This window comes from Heptranchias perlo, chromosome 7 (assembly GCF_035084215.1).
Source record: "Heptranchias perlo isolate sHepPer1 chromosome 7, sHepPer1.hap1, whole genome shotgun sequence".
NCBI lineage: Eukaryota > Metazoa > Chordata > Chondrichthyes > Hexanchiformes > Hexanchidae > Heptranchias > Heptranchias perlo.
Window position 1 is genome coordinate 68,615,536 of NC_090331.1, and position 19,609 is coordinate 68,635,144.

Below are 19,609 nucleotides of genomic sequence, written 5' to 3' on the forward strand. Positions count from 1 at the left end.
TAAGTAGGCTGCTGGCACATGAAAATCTTGCCCAGAGACTTTGGCCTGTAACATACTTGGCTGTGGAGCAACTCACCCAGCAAGACAGCTGCCCTTAAAGGACTGCAGCTTGCTGTTAAAGAATAAATTTGTGGCAGTAGCAGAAAAGTGGGTAAATTGTTCAGAATGGCACAGTGGTGATATGTGGTAACACTGCTTCCCTTTGATATTGAAGAGTTGGAAGTTCAGTTGCAGGAGGTGCAGCAAAGGAAGGTTGTCCTTTTTGGGACTGAGATAAAAGCACAGGCACAAACTGCACGGAAAGCAGTTGCTGATTGAGGCAATCCTGTTAGCTGGGTCTCTCTTGTCTGGCTGCAAATGAAAAGATTTGCTGGTATCTGGAGCAAAGCAGAGGTAAGTGTGCTTCTCATTTTGCACACTAGTACTTTTTCACATGCTCTTTCATTGTGCTGGATAGTACACTATTCTTGCAAGTGGAAGTGATAGCTGAGAAATACCGAACAGATCCTAGGGCTTCCAGCCCAAACAGCACCTCTATTTTTGGGTTTCTTAATGGGGTAGCAGCTGTGAATGGAGAGGTTAGGCCTGGTCTAAGAGTCATTCCCCCATTGTTTCCTCCCCCCTAGAGAAATGTAGGGACCATGAACTGCCACATAATGATGGCTTGATGGCTACTTCTTGGATAATGGCCATAGATGTGCATAATAATGTTTCAGTGATCAGATACTCTTTTCTGTTCATGTAGGCCATGCGTCTTGGCTACATGGGTACCACCTTTGGTGCTTTGCACTCAAGGAAACCCTCCCACCCAGTGACTGATCTGCACCTTTCCAGCTAATGCCTCCTTTCCACAGGGAACCAATGAAGTCTTGCCCCTTACAAACATAGTATTTTTCACTTGCTTTATACATTTGTAAACTGCAGAATAGCTGATGTGGCGGATGTCCTCTTGAAAGAATCTGGTAAAATGAAAGCTTGATGTGATAACCATCATTTTTACTGGAAGAGCTGTGTCTGCTGCAGATGCAAATGGTACGACTCTGTGACCGCCTGTCTTGTGAAATGGAATTAGCAAAGACAGGCCTCCTGTGATATTTTCAGGTACATGTATACAGGGTCTATAAATGTAGATTCTGGGTTAGTAACAGTTGTGAATAAAGGTGTTGTTGCATCTGTGTTCATTGGCCCTCATGAAATCATCTTGTTGATCATTCAGTGCTATGGGAACCCGCCCCATCACTTTGTGTGGTGCTATTTAAATTATGAACTAATGTGTGGAGCAAAACCTATTTTTTCAAACACAAAAAAATCTCAACAGCAACTCAAACAATCTCCCTTTAAGAAGCCAACTTGAACAGGCCAGGTCCCAAGATACCCTGTGATATAATATGGGCAATTTGTGTATTTGGGCACAGCCTCGTCTTAAGGTATGAAATTTGGTATGGGACCAAATTTAAATATGCTATGCTAATAAGGTTGATGTAAGCCTGTAGCGTGGCCTCCTTCTGCACTCCCCCCACCCCCTCCCTCCCCGAAATAGCATAGTGAATTTGGTGCAGGAGGTCAGGAGTCACCATTTCGTGCCCGGTTTTCCAATCTGTACTACCATCAACTGAGGCTCTGTGCTGGGAGAGGAGCCATGCAAAATTTACCCTTATAACTCAGTGCCACTGGTTCTGAATTACTCCAAGCAAATGTGGTTCTCAATTTTTTTTACTGTGCCCTTGGGGCAGTTAACTTTATCATTTTAATTATTTAGCTAAAGTATGGTACAAACAGAATGCACAACAAGGAGTTATGGGATATGATCTATGTCCCACTTCTAACACTGAAGGAGATCACTTGTGACTTCATTAATCATGAGTCATCTGGTTAGCTCAGTTTTAACCACAGCCATGGGTCCCTATTGTTTATCGTTTATTTATGTGTTTCTTAACATTGAACCAGTCAATTCTGACTCACATTTTGTGAATTGAGCATATATTTTGCTGCCTGACAATGGGTTTGAGGCTCTTTGTGATCATCCCATTGACTCCTATGTTAATTCCCTCTGAAGTCAGAAATCATACATTTCACTTACAGTTATTTTTTTCTGATCAGGTACTGAACTGCCGCAAGCCATTCCATGGAACTGGAATGAACTGCAAAGTTCATTCCATTCATTAATTCCAGCATTTTCCCCTGAAGATTTAGGTTCCTATCATACGGTGAGCAGATGACCTGTACCTGACCTCTACCACTAATGAATTATCAAAGTAGCGGAATGGTCTGATATATCTTATTTTCTTCCGTTTGCCACTTCCTACTGGCAGCACAACTGAGATCTGAAGATCACCCCGACAGGAAATTTGAGAGCAATACCTTACCACTTTGCAGCACAGTGCTTTGATCCAGATTTTCATTTGGCAATTCCTTCGCCCCTCTCCCACCACTGTCTTGTCTTATGTTAGAACAAAGTTTTCAGAAAAGCATGTGCCTGCTTGCTGTGCATTATTCCAAGTTGGTATTTGATGGAACAGTGGTGGTAGGCGAGTAAGAACCCGGCAACAGAAGCATCGAGATTCAGATCGAGATTTCAACCTGATGTTTGTACACTGAATTGCCTGTGGGTGAGACATACTGTTGTTGTCCTGGAGCTAATTAGAAGTTGGGAGTTTGACAACTTTATGCTCGCTAACAGAAACAGTGCTTCACAACAAATCCAGACTCTTTTTACCAACACAAAATGATATATTTGTTGAATTAATGGTGCATATGCCTGTACAGTAGTTTCAAGTGTCTGATGCCCGCATTTGGTGTCCGAAACGGAGAAGGAAGTCGATTAGCATTGGCTTGTATACAGCCACTTACTGACTGGGGTTCAGAGCGAAAGCTTTATGCTGTTTGATGCCCAAAAAAGTGAACATCTGTGGAGCTGTGGTAATATATCTAAAATCTAATTTCTCTGACAAGATTATTTTTTAGCTAACTGGATTGGAGAAGTGGGGTACCCCACAGTGAAAGTACAGACCTGCAAGCTTATCCTTTGTTTTAATCAGCTTATTTAAATATGTGATGCAGATTTGTTCTGGTTAGCTATTTGAGGCTTTATCAATCAGCCCATCAACAACATTCAATCACATTTTAAACTAATTTTTTTGATTTTCTCTTCAAAACTAAACATTTTTTATTCATCAGGAGAGAAACTGCTGGAAATTTAAGGCAAAAATAGAAAATACTAGAAATGCATAAAATTGAAATAAAAGTTGCAGCTTAGTATGCATTTTTAAAATGGATGCATCAAATGAGTTTGTTTGTCCTTTACAGAATATATTGGCTGTTCACAGTTCATGTTCTGAACTGGAATGAGCTTTGGCAGTTTTGCATGAATTCCCAGTGGATGTGAGCCTGCATTCAGTTTTGTTGACACTAATTTGGCAATCTTTCTGTGAGAAGCCCTAAGGATACAGACTGTGGGAAATGGAAATTTCACATTGATGAAGTATATGTCTGTGTGTGGGGTTCTTCTGGTGCTGGCGTTGGGTTGAAGCAAATTATCAGTGCAATGCGGAGGGCATTGTTACACTGTACCAATCTTGTGTTATATCTGACAAGGCAGTGATTAGTGCCATCACTGGATGCAAAGTGGTAATTTGTTGTGTTGCTAATGTAGTCCACTCCTGCTCCCACCCCATCCTTAAGTGAAAATGTACAGAAAAAGAAATTTCAGTAAAATATGTGATTTTGCCAAATTATTCTATTATATATTGGGTCCTGTTTTTGTCAGGATCTGGGACATTAATGTTAATTACAGTGTTGCAGCATTTTAGTTTGCATCAGTTTCAGATGCAAACAGAAAGTGTCAAGGACAGGTGCCAATGTCCTTTGTACTGTCACATGGATCCTTGTGTCAGCTGTCTACTGGAGTGAACCCGAGCAGGACAACAACCACGCTCTGAAAAAATTGACTTTCCAAATTATAGAGAACACAACTGTCACACACCAGCATGTGTGAGCCTCAATTAAATATTTCACTGAGTTAAAACAGGTCCCAAGCTGAATCTTCTGACTTCCATACATTGCATGCACCTTGGCTGCGTGTCGCGAACTGCCGGCGTGACATCGGGCGTCTCAATTTCTCTACTCCCCTCACTCACTCTAACCTACCTCCCTCTGTACTCACAGCACTCCGTGCTCTCAGGTCCAAACCTGACATTATCACTAAACCTGCTGACAAGGGCGGCGCTGTTGTTGTGTGGCGGACAGACCTCTACCTTGCGGAGGCTGAACGCCAACCCCCCGACACCTCCCCCTACCTCCCCCTGGACCATGACCCCACCGCTGAACATCAAGCCAGAGTTTCCCAGACCGACACTGACCTCATCTCCTCTGGAGATCTTCCCTCCACGGCCTCCAACCTCATAGTCCCCCAACCCCGCACAGCCCGCTTCTACCTCCTTCCTAAGATCCACAAATATGACTGCCCCGGGAGACCCATCGTTTCAGCCTGTTTTTGCCCCACGGAACTTATTTCCTCCGATCTTGACTCTTTTTTCTCCCCTTGTCCAGCCTCTTCCAACCTACATCCCCGACTCTTCTGACACCCTCCGCCACTTTAACAATTTCCAGTTCCCCGGCCCTAACCATCTCCTTTTTACCAGGGACGTCCAGTCCCTCTACACCTCCATCCCTCACCAGGACGGCCTACAGGTCCTCTGCTTCTTCCTTGAACAGAGGCCCAACCAGTCCCCATCCACCATAACCCTCCTCCATCTGGCTGAGCTTGTTCTTACGTTGAAAAACTTCTCCTTTGACTCCACTCACTTCCTCCAAATAAAAGGTGTCGCAATGGGACCCTTTTTGTGGGATACATGGAACATTCCTTGTTCCAGTCCTACTCAGGTCCCCTCCCTCACCTCTTTTTCAGGTACATTGATGATTGTATCGGTGCCGTTTCCTGCTCTCGCCCCGAACTGGAAAATTTCATCAACTTTGTTTCCAATTTCCATCCGTCCCTCTCCTTCACATGGTCCATCTCTGACTCTTCCCTTCCCTTCCTCGACTTCTCTATCTCCATTTCTGGGGATGGGCTGTTAACCAATATCTATTATAAGCCCACTGACTCCCACAGCTACCTTGATGACACTGCCTCCCACCCCGCTTCCTGTAAGGACTCTATTCCCTTCTCCCAGTTTCCTGGCTCCGTTGCATCTGTTCTGACGATACCACCTTCCGCACCAGTGCTTCCAATATATCTTCCTTTTTCCTCAACCGAGGATTCCTCTCCACTCTAGTTGACAGGGCCCTCGACCGTGTCCGTCCCATTTCCCGCACTTCTGCCCTCACCCCTTCCTTTCCCTCCCAGAATCATAATATGGTCCCTCTTGTCCTCGCCTTCCACCCCACCAGCCTCCACATTCAACGTATCATCCTCCGCCATTTCTGCCACCTCCAGCGCGATCCCACCACCAAACACATCTTCCCCTCCCCTCCCCTCCCCTTTCAGCCTTCTGAAGGGACCACATAAGAGACTGTTGGCTAAGATCGAAGCCCATGGAATCGAGGGAAAAGTACGGACTTGGTTAGGAAGTTGGTTGAGTGAAAAGCGACAGAGAGTAGGGATAATGGGTAAGTATTCACATTGGCAGGATTTGACTAGTGGAGTCCCTCAGGGATCTGTCTTGGGGCCTCAATTATTCACATTATTTATTAACGACTTAGATGAAGGCATAGAAAGTCTCATATCTAAGTTTGCCGATGACACAAAGATTGGTGGCATTGTAAGCAGTGTAGATGAAAACATAAAATTACAAAGGGATATTGATAGATTAGGTGAATGGGCAAAACTGTGGCAAATGGAATTCAGTGTAGACAAATGTGAGGTTATCCACTTTGGATCAAAAAAGGATAGAACAGGGTACTTTCTAAATGGTAAAAAGTTAAAAACAGCGGATGTCCAAAGGGACTTAGGGGTTCAGGTACAGAGATCATTGAAGTGTCATGAACAGGTGCAGAAAATAATCAAGAAGGCTAATGGAATGTTGGCCTTTATATCTAGAGGACCAGAGTACAAGGGGGCAGAAGTTATGCTGCAGCTATACAAAACCCTGGGTAGACCGCACCTGGAGTACTGTGAGCAGTTCTGGGCACCGCACCTTCAGAAGGACGTATTGGCCTTGGAGGGAGTGCAGTGTAGGTTTACTAGAATGATACCCAGACTTCAAGGGTTAAGTTACGAGATGTGATTACACAAATTGGGGTTGTATTCTCTAGAGTTTAGAAGGTTAAGGGATGATCTGATCGAAGTTTATCAGATATTAAGGGGAACAGATAGGGTGGATAGAGAGAAACTATTTCCGCTGGTTGGGGATTCTAGGAGTAGGGGGCACAGTCTAAAAATTAGAGCCAGACCTTTCAGGAGTGAGATTAGAAAACATTTCTACACACAAAGGATGGTAGAAGTTTGGAACTCTCTTCTGCAAACGGCAATTGATGCTAGCTCAATTGCTAAATTTAAATCTGAGATAGATAGCTTTTTGGCAATCAAAGGTATTAAGGGATATGGGCCAAAGGCAGATATATGGAGTTAGATCACAGATCAGCCATGATCTTATCAAATGGCGGAGCAGGCACAAGGGGCTGAATGGCCTACTCCTGTTCCTATGTTCCTATGACCGCTCCCGCCGCATCACCCTGGTCCACTCTTCCATCACCCCTAACACCCGGTCACCTCCCTGCGCGCCTTCCCGTACGAGCGCAAGACCTGCCCCTTCACCACCTCCCTTCCCGCCGTCCAGAGCCCCAAACACTCCTTCCAGGTGAAACAGCGATTTACTTGTACTTCTTTCAATTTACGATACTGTATCCGTTGCACACAATGCGGTCTCCTCTACATTGGGGATTCCAAGTGCAGACTGGGTGATCGCTTTGCTGAACACCTCCGCTGTGTCCGCAAGTGTGACCCTGACCTGCCGGTCACTTGCCATTTTCATTCCCCATCCCACTCCCACTCTGACCTCTCTGTCCTCGGCCTCTTACACTGTTCCAATGAAGCTCAACATAAGCTCGAGGAACAGCACCTCATCTTTCATTTAGGCACTTTACAACCTTCAGGACTCAACATTGATTTCAATAACTTCAGATCATAACCACTGCTCCCAATTTTTTGGTCAGCTAGTGCTGGTAATGGTTCTGCTGTTGCCATTTACAGCTACTCCTGATCAATCTTTTGTTTCTTAACCTGTCCCATTACCACCTTCATTACCTTGTACCATCATCCCTTTTGTCACTTAATCACTCGTGCCCTCCACCCTATCACAGACCTTCCCTTTTGTTCTTTCCTCCCCTCCCTCTCCCCCTTTCCCTGGCTCTGTACTTGCTCAAGAACTTTAACTCCTTTAACATCTTCCAGTTCTGATGAAAAATCTTCGGCCTGAAACGTTAACTCTGTTTCTTTCTCCACAGATGCTGCCTCATTTGCTGAGCTTCTCCAGCATCTTCTGTTTTTATTGCATGCACCTTGCCCATTTAAATTGGATGCATAAGTTGCTGACAAAACTGTCAAAAGATGAGAGTTCTGGTTCCAGCTGTTTTTACATTTTTAATTACATTTGCCCCCATTTTTTTCTCCCTTGCAGTACTTTTCTTCATAATTGCTGGTTGCTGCTGACATTTAAATTGTACTGTACAAAGTAGTAATGATGGGAATTCCTTTGCTGATTAAGAACATGCTGCACGATTCAGATGAGGAAGAGAAGTTTATGGGGGGGGGGCCAACGAATGTTGGTGCAACATCACCTGAAGCATTTGCTCTGCACCCATCTCTGCCTGAGGTCACCTCCGCACCTACCAGGACATGTCAGAGGAGACCTGTCCGCATTGCCTCCACTTCACTAGAGCGGCTGCCGCAATATACCATCTGCTGCAGGATAAACTGCCCATAATATCTGGAATAAGGATAGCTCTTCCCATAAAAAGGAAGGCTAGGACAGCATGAAGCTTTCATTTCATCATATCCTCCATTCCATCAGCAAGAACATCTGCCACATCAGGCAGTCTGCAGCACATACCTGTATCAAACAAGTGATAAATTCTGTGTTTGCCAAGGGCAATGCTTTTATCACTGTTCCTTTGGAAAGGAGGCATCTGCTGGACAAGGCACACGGCTTTCAGCGGGTGGCAGAGTTCCCTCGTGTGCAGGGTGTTGTAGAAGGCACTCATATGGGCATTGGAACTCTTAATATCAACCCATGACTTAATTGAACAGAAAAGCTGTGAACTCAATTACTGTTCAAGTGGCAGCTGACAGAAACATCATCATGCGCAGCCCGTTATTCAGGAAGCCGCATGATACCTTTGTTGTGTGGCAGTCCACGGTGCCTGCTCTATTTAAAGGTGGAAAAAACACTGGATGGATGGCTGTTAAAAGAACAGGACTGTCCTCTACATCCATGGCTGCTCACCCTACTGAGAAACCCCACACCAGAGGAACACCTCAGTCTGGATGCCTTAGCATATGTTTGCTGTTTTTCAGCTGCCACCTCCACCTTCAAGAAAAGTGTGCTCTGCAGTTTTGTTACAATAATGTGTGCAGAAGGGCGATTGTTATGTACAATGTTTGAAATGGTATCTCCCAGAGGGTGACAGTTCCCAGCTTACATTTATGGCATAGTTGATGGGCCACACAAGAAATATGTTGGATAGTTAAGTTCATCTAGTGATGCATCATGGTTAGCCACGGTCACCTGAAGCTTGCTTCATTGCCTTTTCAAGCCAGGGAGGATCTTACTTGTTTTTCCTGAAATTGGGCACAGGACTTTTTTCTCTTTTTCTTTTACTTCCTCCAGGAGTGTGATGCATGGGGAAATTACGGAGAAAAACAGCCATTGTCCTGTTCTGCGTTAAAAGAATAATACGTTTTCAGAATATTTCTCACCAGTCATGCGTATCTTTCAGTAACATTGAGATGGAAATAGGTGGCAGCTTGGGAGAATTAAGAGAAGATTGATGATTTGGTACCAATGCTGTGATAAACTGCTTTGTGTAGCAGTTGGTGTGTGATATGCTTTTGCTCTTTCTGCTTATTTCAGTAATATATTTTATGTCAGTGTTAGCTGTCATCCAGTTAATGAGCAGACATATAAAACACTGCAGATGACTGCCTGAGTCATAGACCACATACAGACAATTATGAAAACCTTTTTTCCTATTGAGCACTAAAGTATGATAACTCACCTTTTTGCAGATAATACTTGCAAATAATCTGGTTTCTTGCTATGTGTGCAATGCAATATTGTAATATTTCCTTTTAGTCATGGAACTGATAATGTGCATTTGGTTATGTATGTCACCAAATTATATCTTTTCTCACTGCCCGTATTTTTTTCTTCATTTTGTCCATTCTTCCATTCCTTTGTTACTTGGACAAGAGACCAGGCACGTTAACTGTTTCCAAGTTTCTGCCATTTGCACTTAAGTGCTGTTTGCTGGATAGTGCATGAGTGCCCCAATTTACTTTATTTGTGCCTTTATAAATTTGTTTTCTTCCTTCCTCGCTCCTCTCTGTAGTGCCTCTCACTGACTTCCCAGTGAAAACCAATATTCCGCTATGTGGAGAATCATAGATGTAAACCTGCATTTTACCACTCTGTGGTATGTGGACTTTATTAATAGACCACTTTCTGTGGCCACTGTCAATGTATAATAAATGAATTGACAGTCTGAGCAATTAATAGGAGCCCAATTTCACAAATCTAAGCCTAGAAACGACATATGCATGTCAAAAATTACTGCAAGAATAATTGCATGATATGCTGCTATCCTAGAAACTAAGATAAAAAGAAAAAAATCACAAAACTGGAAATTGAATTGAAAGCAGAAAATGTTGGAAATACACAGCAAATCTTAGAATCATACAGCACAGAAGGAGGCCATTCAGCCCATCATGCCTGTGCCGGCACTTTGAAAGAGCTATCCAATTAGTCCCACTCTCCTGCTCTTTCCCCATAGCCCTGTGAATTTTCCCCCTTCAAAAGTAACTTTTGAAAGTTACTATTGAATCTGCTTCCACCACCCTTTCTCTCTCTGGTTCTTTTGTGAATTATCTTAAATCTGTGTCCTTTGGTTACCAGCTCTCCTGCAAGTGGAAACAGTTTCTCCTCATTTACCAAAACTCTTCATAATTTTGAACACCTCTCTTAAATCTTCCCTTAACTTTCTCTGATCCAAAAAGAACAATCCCAGCTTCTCTAGTCTCTCCACATAACTGAAGTCCCTCATCCCTGGTAACATTCGATTTTAAAATTCTCATCGTTGTTTTCAAATCCCTCCATGGCATCTTCCCATCCTATCTCTGTAACCTCCTCCTGCCCTACAACCCTCCGAGAACTCTGTGCTCCTCCAGTTCTGGCCTCTTGCACATCCGCGATTTTAATCGCTCCACCATTGGCCTTGGCTTCAGCTGCCTGGGCCCTCAGCTCTGGAATTCCCTCCCTAAACCTCCACCTCGTTACCTCTCTCTATTAAGACGCTTCTTAAAACCTGCCTCTCTGACCAAGCTTTTGGTTACCTGACCCAATGGGCTCGATATTAGCAGGGCGGCGGGTTCTCAGCGGAGGGTCGACTGGGCGCGTGGGTAACACGCCCGGCGAAATCAGTGTGCTACGCATGTAATCACAGGCTAATTGGAGCCACTTACCTGTGCTTCCGGGTTTCCCGCTGGTAAGCTGCGCAGCGGGCGGACTGCGCATGCGCAGCAAGGTCTGTCAGCTGGAGGAGCTCTATTTAAAGGGGCAGTCCACCACTGACTGATGCTGCAGAAAATAGGAAAAATTACAGCATGGACCAGCCCAGGGGGAAGGCTGCTCCCAGGTTTAATGATGCCTCACTCCAGGTTTCATTGGATGGGGTGAGGAGGAGGGGGAGGACAGAGATCTTCCCCCCGGCGGGCGGGAGGAAGCGGCCTGCCTCTGCCACCAAGAAGGCCTGGCTCGAGGTGGCAGAGGAGGTCACCTGCACCACCAATATATCGCGCACCTGCATACAGTGCAGGAGGCGCTTCAATGACCTAAGTAGGTCAGCCGAAGTTAGTACACTTACTCATTCTCCTACACTCCGTCTACCACATCACCGCCCCCACCCCACATCTCCTTCTGCACTGCCAACACTACTCTATCACATCACTCCTCACACCCACTGAACCCTCATCCTCATCTTACCTGCACTTACTCACCTCGCCAGTACTCATCCCACCACTACCACTCAACCCAATCCTCATACAATCTCATGGCTCTCTCTCACACTCACCCTCTCATGCATCTCTTTCACGGTCAGCCTCACTCAACCTGCCACAACCTGTGCTGCAGCCACAGGGCATGCATCACATATGTGCAGTAGGCAGCGTAAGGCAAACGTGTCGTGAGCATGAAAGGGATGCACAAGGGTGTTTGAGGGTTTGTCATGGTTTTTACTTATATTTGATTTCTGATCAACTCACATTACATATTATATTGGCACCACTACTGCCACGTCTTTGCGAATCTTGTCTGGTTTGTGCAATAATGCCCTTTCCTGAGGATCACAATGAAGACCCACAACTCATGCCACCCATTGTGCCACTGCAGAGTGGGTGTAGGTGTATTTGCAGGGCTCTTTTGTGCAGACGACTGAGAGAAGTCAGCGATCTCCCCATTGGCACCCTGGAAGGATGCAGAGGAGAAGTTGTTGAGGGCAGTGGTGACTTTGACAGCAACAAGTAAGAAGATAGTGCTCGGGCCAGCCGGGAGCAGCTCGGCATGACGGAGGCTGCAGATGTCCACGACTACATGTCGAGTGACTCTGAGCCTCCGTGTGCACTGCTGCTCAGAGAGGTCCACAGAAGCTGAGCCTCGGTCTGTAGACCCTGTGGCGAGGGTAGTGCCCCCTGCGACACATCTCTCTCTGCGGTTGCCCTCCCTCCTGCTGTGCAGGTGGATGTGTCACAGCACTGTGTTGTGGGGCTCCACGTGTCAGAGGTGGACGGCGTGGTCGGCGAGGCTGGTGATGCTGTTCGCCCTCCGAGGAGATCATGACTGCAGCTACGGCGGCCCCCATCCGGAAGATGTACATTTGAGGGGGTCCGCAAGGTAGATACATGTGTCTGCACACCGGAGTTGAGGTTCCAAGTTTGTGAATTTTATTGTTAGGAGGAGGGTGGTGGAGGCCAAACTTTATCCAAAGTGACAGAGTGGCCTCCTGCCAATGAGTGAGGGTCTCCCTCCCACCTGTCAAATGGATCTTTGCAGCTGCCACAGGCTGGTGGCTGCAACACGTCCATTTGAACTGGGAGTGTTTCCCCCAGTACGGGAAACAGTCTCAGTTCATTTCAAAATCCCATTCCTCCTAAAATATCAGGTCAATCAGGTCTGTAAACGACCTGAAGTACCTGTTCAAGTACTTTAAGTGGCACCCCACCGGCTTTAATTGCCGGCGGGAGTCCCACATGCGGGGGTTGCGCGCACATGTCAGCGTGTCACTGGGGAACCCGGAAGTGGGCGGGTTGGAGCCGGGCTCCAGACCCGCCCCAGGAATCCCGTATTTTCGCAGCCCCCCCACCACGAACGCACCCAATCGCGGATGCGAAAATAGAGCCCCATATCTCCTTATGTGGCTTGGTGTCAAATTTTATTTGCTAATGCTCCTGTAAAGCAGCTTGAGACGTTTTACTACGGTAAAGGCACTATACAAATGCAAGTTGTTGTTATCAATCTCCTCTGCACCTTGTCCAAGGCCTTGACATCCTTCCTAAAATGTGGTGCTCAGAATTGGACACAGTACTCCAGTTGAGACCAAACCCAATCTATCAGCATCTGAAAAGAGGTAGTGACTTTTTCATCAGAACTGAAATTTCATAAAACCTTCCTTGTGCATGTCGCAGCCACGTTGTACATGTATAGCACAAGGCAAGCACTGTAAAGATATAATTTTTCAAAACTGCACGAGAAAGCCATTCTTTGTGCTGTTGGTGAGATACTGTAGGATGTATATTGCACTGAACAATGCAAGGTTTTTGGAGAGGAAACTAGAACTGAATCATTTAAGAGATAAAATAGAATGACATAGTGAGAATCAAAGTGAGCAGTTTGTAATTTTGATTACTGTACAAAAATATAATTTTGAATCCCCTGCTGTGGGGTACATTTTGACTATGAAGGAAAGAAAGAATGCTGCAATGGGAAGGTGTTCCAAATTGATCCTGACTTGGTAAGTCCGAGAATAGCTGTTAATTTTGTGTGAAAGCTATCTTCTGAGTAGCTTTACTTTTACTGTTTCGACCTTTTGCAGATAAGAGGTTCCTCTGTGTTTACTAACAGCTTTTAAATCACCATGTTTAATCAGCTTACACTGAATGGTGGAGATGTTTCTTTCACAGACTAACATGAATCTTTAACACGGGTGCCAGATTAACGTGCAAACACTTTTATTTTCCTTTGGCCAACAAGGATTCAGTTAATACCATGCAGTGATCCTTTCATCCACACTTGATCCTTAAATCCATTTGTTGATTATGACGCCACCCGCAGGCAGCTAGAAGTATTGTGCACATTTGTAAATGCTTTTGTCGCTACTTTTACTGTGATTTTGATGTCACCCTGCAAGTATAATGACGTCATGACGCTTCCTAATAGCCACCTACTCAGATAGAATTTTGGTGGTACCAGTATGAATCGATTCTTCAAACCTGAAGCGAAATCAGGACTGACTCACTCTGAATTTTCAAGGATTGAGTGTGAATGCACCATAAAATGTATTTCAGGACATATATGCAAGTTGTGGTAAACACTGGATAGAACAAATTTCCTGAAAATGTTCAGAATGTTTAACTGCAAAGAATTTCAGGATTTATTTTGTCATGGATGAATTCTCAGTTTTCAGTAAAATTTCAGTTTAAAAAAAATTTGATTTTTCACACTATTGGAGATAATTGCAGGATAAAAATAAACCATTTAGCAAAAATGTGGCAAAGTACTGCAGATTTCTCTATACGACAATAAAATATTTACTACATGTATAGCCTTAGTTACTTAGATGCTTTTAATGGAACCCAGAATAAGTATTAACTAGCATTTTGCAGATCTGTGAAAACATGGTGGACCTCATGAATGAACTGAATTTAAAATTCACCACAAAATCACATTTATATGGAGAAAGTCTAATCAGTTAGTTAGATGCTAACTTGCTGAGCTAATGTAACCACCTGATCTTTTCAGCTGCAGAAGCACAACGTTGGTGTTGTGGTCACTTTAGCTGTTGTTGTAGCAGAGGTGTGTAGCAGTTTGGGTTTGCACTGTATGCTGCACTTGCCATGTGAATGCAGCCTCAATTTAGCATCATGGCCCAACTTAACACCAGAATGAAGCTGAGAGGGACTCCCTGGTGTAGCTAGTCTCACCCGTGCTTTGTTTCAGTCATTTTAGGCTGCGCCACCCAATTTACGTGCCAAGGTGAGAGTTAATGCAAGGCAGTTTTGGCTTTGCACTGCTATAGTTATGGAGTCTGAATGCACCCCAGTTTGATTGGAATTACTTCAGAAGCAATGAACCAGTTTGGATTAATTGGGACAGTGGATGGAACAGTTCAATAAAACAGTAATGAAAAAGGACTGTGGGTATTGTGTCTGAATTAGCTCCGGTGCAAATTTGTAATGTTACTTTAATGCGCTGCATATTGCAGGAAGATCAATGCATTTATGTAATGAGCTGCAATTACCTTTGGCTACTCTATTTCAAACTGCATCTGGTTTTGAAGCGGCCACATTAACACATTTTCTTATTGTGTGTTGCAAGCAAATTAACTCCAACGGTATAAAATGTTTGTAAATATTGGGAAAGTTGTGAGGGTTTTTTTTCTTGGCATTGGTCCACTTACACTGAGGGCAGAACAGGCTTAAAACGATTACAGAACCAGGCCCCACGGCCTGATGAGTTTTTATATAACAGTTTTGCATAGGTTAATCTTAAGGGGTTGTGCTGGAATTCTACTGATACACAAAGTCTTTTTTATATAAAAGATTGTGTTCTCTTAAAAAGTGTCTATGAATAGCTGTAAGGCCATTGATACGCAGTAATGAAATCTGAGGTGACAGGATATATTAATACTCACTTAGCTGCAGGGTGAAAATAAGGTACCTTGTTATCATCTGTAAGATCTTTCCAACCTACTGTTAAGCAGACCTCAGGGGGTCAGCTGTTAACATTACCGGCAGTGCAGAAAAATGTTTTGAGCTTTGATATTCTTTGATTTTAGATGAGAGAATGCGTGGGTGGCCTGATTAGTTGCAGCAGTGAAGAGCTGGACTTGAAGGGGCTCACACATTTATACTTGGCTACCTACCCTCATTTGGTAAGCTCTAGCCAGGTCTCTTTCAGGCTGCCTTACAGAGTCCTCGATTACAGAGGAAGGAGCGATAAATTCTACCCACACATGGGCATCTTGATTGATCACAGAAAGCGTCACAACCAGCTCACAGCAATGTAGGCAAATGTTTCATTTTGTGGAGGAGACCTTGTGATGTGCTGGTGCAGAAGAACTTTTAGTCTGTTTACTAAGCAATAAATGTGATAACTCTTTTGTTCAAACCATGCATTATTCAAATTTGATTTGAACAGTTGGGCACCCTTAAATCTGTGTATCAAATCTACTCACTTTTTGTACCTTTTAAAATAAACAAGAGTGTCCTGAGTTCTCCCCTCTAGCTCTAATAGAGACTGATGTGGAGATGCCGGTGATGGACTGGGGTTGACAATTGTAAACAATTTTACAACACCAAGTTATAGTCCAGCAATTTTATTTTAAATTCACAAGCTTTCGGAGGCTTCCTCCTTCGTCAGGTGAACGATGTGAAACCTGACGAAGGAGGAAGCCTCCGAAAGCTTGTGAATTTAAAATAAAATTGCTGGACTATAACTTGGTGTTGTAAAATTGTTTACAGTTTCTAATAGAGACTGTTTAAAGTGCAAGAAAATGTCCATTGTGCCCAATTCATCCATCTTCTAGAGCAGCATGACCCTGGGCTCTCTGGAGCCAGGTGCATACATTTTTTCCAGCTCTATTTGTATGTCTGTATTATCGATAGGGTGCAGTAGCCTAGCCTTTATGATATTAGATTAGTAACCCAGAGGTTGTGAGTTCAAATCCCACCATGGAAAATTCTGAAATTGAGTACAATAAATCTGGCAACAGAAAAAAATGGCCGTAAAAGCTGCTGGATTGTTGTAAAAGCCCGACTTATGCACTAATATCCTGCAGGGAAGGGAATCTGTCACCCCTACCCGGTCTGTTTTACATATGACTCTAGCCCCATGCTATGGGCTCAATTTTAAAATCAAATTGCGGGCGCGTTGGGGGTGGGGGGGCTGCGAAAATGACGAAAATCCCGAGCTGGTTTGGAAGCCGGCTCTAACCCGCTGATTTCCGGGTTCCCCACAGACGTGCCTGTGTACGTGTGCGCTTCATGAATCCGGAAATCTGGATGATAGTTAAAGAACCAAATGTACCTCATTGAGGTAATTAAGGTACTTTATTTCTGACATAGTAGATAGTTGAAACGATTTTAAACTTACCTGGGCGGCTTTCCCACGGCTTCTAATTCACGCCTGGTGAAATAAAAAACCATTGCACAAAGTTAAAAAACAAAATAAACCTATCTTTCCACCCTGTTCCGATGTCCCTCTCCGATCTCCCCCCTCCCCCCCCGATGTCCCTCTCCGATCTCCCCCCCCGATCTTCCACTCTCCCCCCCCCGATCTTCCACTCTTCCCCCCCCCCCCCCCGATCTTCCACTCTCCCCCCCCCGATCTTCCACCCTCCCCCCACCCCCCTGATCTTCAGCCTCCAGTCTCTGTCCAGCGCTGGAATACGTCTCGCTCTCTCTCTTTCTCTCCTCCCCGCCCTCGACGTTGCAGCTCCTGTCGGCAGCCGGCCTGTCAGTCAGGCGCGAAACTCGGAAAGAACTTTAATCACCATCAATTGCATTGCGATCGCGTTGGATAAGGTAAGTTTTCTTTTCCCGGTTTGCCACGCGCACCTTCACACACCACCCCCCCGCCCCTGCCCCGCTGCCAACCCGCCACCATTTCAAAATTGAGCCCTATGAGTTTGACTCCAAATGCCCTTGCGGCAACTAGGGATGGGCTACAAATATTGGCTTGCCAGTGTTGCCCATATCCCAAGATCAAATAAGAAAACGTACCCACATACTCCTGTAGAGCAAGCTGTGAAAGGAAATAATAAGGTGATTGTTGGTGGCAGTCGGAGGCCTTAATGGGGAAAATGCTTTTGTAATATATTCATAAAAGGAAAACAGGGAGGTATCAAATTCTTGAGTGGAAGAATTCATGTCACAAATTTATGCATCAGTTGTACTTTTATTTGGAAGGTATACGTCTCTTAAAAATGTTGTAAGCTTTAAGAGGGTCAGAACTTCTGAAAATTACACACTGTGATTTTTTAATGACTTTTGACCATGTCAAATTTGCTAAAGTTAGCAGTGCCTCATATGTGAGTTGTGATAATGCCATGTGTTGATTCCACGTTCTGTGTAATGCTACCTCAAAGTAACCAATGTTGGTTTAATTTATTAAAATGTGTCCACCTTTACTAAGTACACAAAGTTATGGGTAATGTTGACAACTGATTTGAATTTAAGCTTCAGTGGGCTGATTTTCTGCTGGGGGTACACATCTTTTCTGGAGTAACTCCAGTGGACAGGGGCAGACTGTGGGGCAGGGAGGGAGCTTTTCCACTGGCTTGCTGCAGCCTGCCACCAGTACCAGGAATTTCTGCCGGAAGTGACGGCAGACATTGAATATGCCCATCCAAATGTAGGCAAGCATATTTAAATGAATTGTTAGTATTGGGACAATTTCATACTGATGTACTTCCCTTTATTAACGCCATTGGAAAGCTGGAAGCTAGGAATGCCAGTGTTTCAGAATTACAGCGTTGCTATGGAGGGCAGTGGGGCGGATTTCAATCCCCCCCACCAGCCCAAGGGAGTGTAATCAATCACAGAGCAATCAATTACACTCCTCAGGATGGGAAATTCAAAAATATATATTTTTAAATACCCTTGCCTTCAGCTGCCCTGGAGACAGCCAACCCCAGTCTGCACTTGAGGCCTCCAGCATCCATTTCATCACCCCCAAGGCGAGCTCCCTAATGCAGGTGGGAATTGCCCTGGAAGAATCCCAAATTATTCAAATGATGCTGACCTTGGAATAAACAGCAGAGGCCATTGGCAGCCCAATGGGACAGGCGGAAGTTCCATCCCACCAAACCTGCAACAGGATTCCACCCAGGTGGAAAAATCAGATTCATAAACCTAAAAATTCAGATTGTACCTAGTAGAATTCCAACTGAATTTCTCATACATGCAAACCCAAGTCTCAATAAATGCAAATAATCGGCCTTTTTTTAAAAACAGATGACAGAAAACTGATTTCTTCCATTGAACAAATGTTCTATTTGTATTACAAGATGAAAAAGTGTGAGTACTGATGTGTAACTACTTTACCAACCAGTATGGATCCCTTGTAACAGTTTAGCACTGGATATTCATTCATTGTTCTCTTACGGTTTCAAAATGATCTTGTCTGCCAAGTTCTGCAATCTGTCATGATGCTGCGTATAACTAACTTGTCTCTGTTCACAGTTAAGTCATTATCTTATACATAAATCACAGAAGGAGACCATTCAGTCCATCATACCTGTGCTAGCTCTTCAACTGAAACAATCTACTCTAATCCCATTTGCCTGATATATCCCCATATCCTTTAATCTTTTTTCTTTTCAAATACATGTTCCCTTATAAATGATGCTATATTCTCTACTTCAATAGCTACACGTGCAAAAGCATATGTTCTAATAGCTCTTGGTTGGAATTATTCCTTCCCCCTTTGTCTTTCCTCAGTCTGTCGCCCTTTGTTACTGATCTGTCATCCAAACTATTTCTCCCCTCAAAACCTTTTATAATTTTGAAAACCACTATTAGATCCTCCCTACTCGTCTATGTTCCAGTGAAAAAGCACCAATTGTCAAGTTTTTGTTCAATACTATAACGGCAACTAGAAATGCATGGAATGCTCCAGTTGTCTTGTACACATTCAATATCAGTTCCTTACTCTAATATTCAATTTCCCTGTATATGATATCCAGAATCCTGTTTGCTTTGTTCATGACCTTTTTCTAACTGGCCTCCCACCTTTAATGATCTGTGCATCTGTGTATTTATGTTCCTTCACTTAATTATGAGTTTTACCATTGAGGATATACTTCCCTTCACTATGATTTTTCTCAGAATTTGTCACTCTGTATTTCTCTGCATTCAACTGCATCTGCCAACTTTTTGCACCTCCATTCACCTGGAAGATTAATAGTTGACGTGATGCTTCGTGTTTCAATTGCCAAGGCTTGGGAAATGTGCTGATGTCATGGCGACGTAGCTTGTTGGTACAATACTATGTTGTATTACAGAGTGGCAACATGCAGGTTGACAGCATGCTAAAGTACAAACATTCTTTTATATGTTGTTAAAGATGTATATAGTAGAGGCAGGGTGCTTTTGCCCCTTCCACCTCACCCCTCGTGGGAAACC

General features: G+C 44.1%; 1 protein-coding gene across 2 annotated transcripts in view; it reads left to right on the forward strand.

Moving 5' to 3' along the window:
- plcl1 (phospholipase C like 1) overlaps positions 1–19,609 on the forward strand; it is a 371,203-nt gene that overhangs the window by 291,480 nt on the left and 60,114 nt on the right. The gene's annotated exons all lie outside the window — the stretch shown is intronic.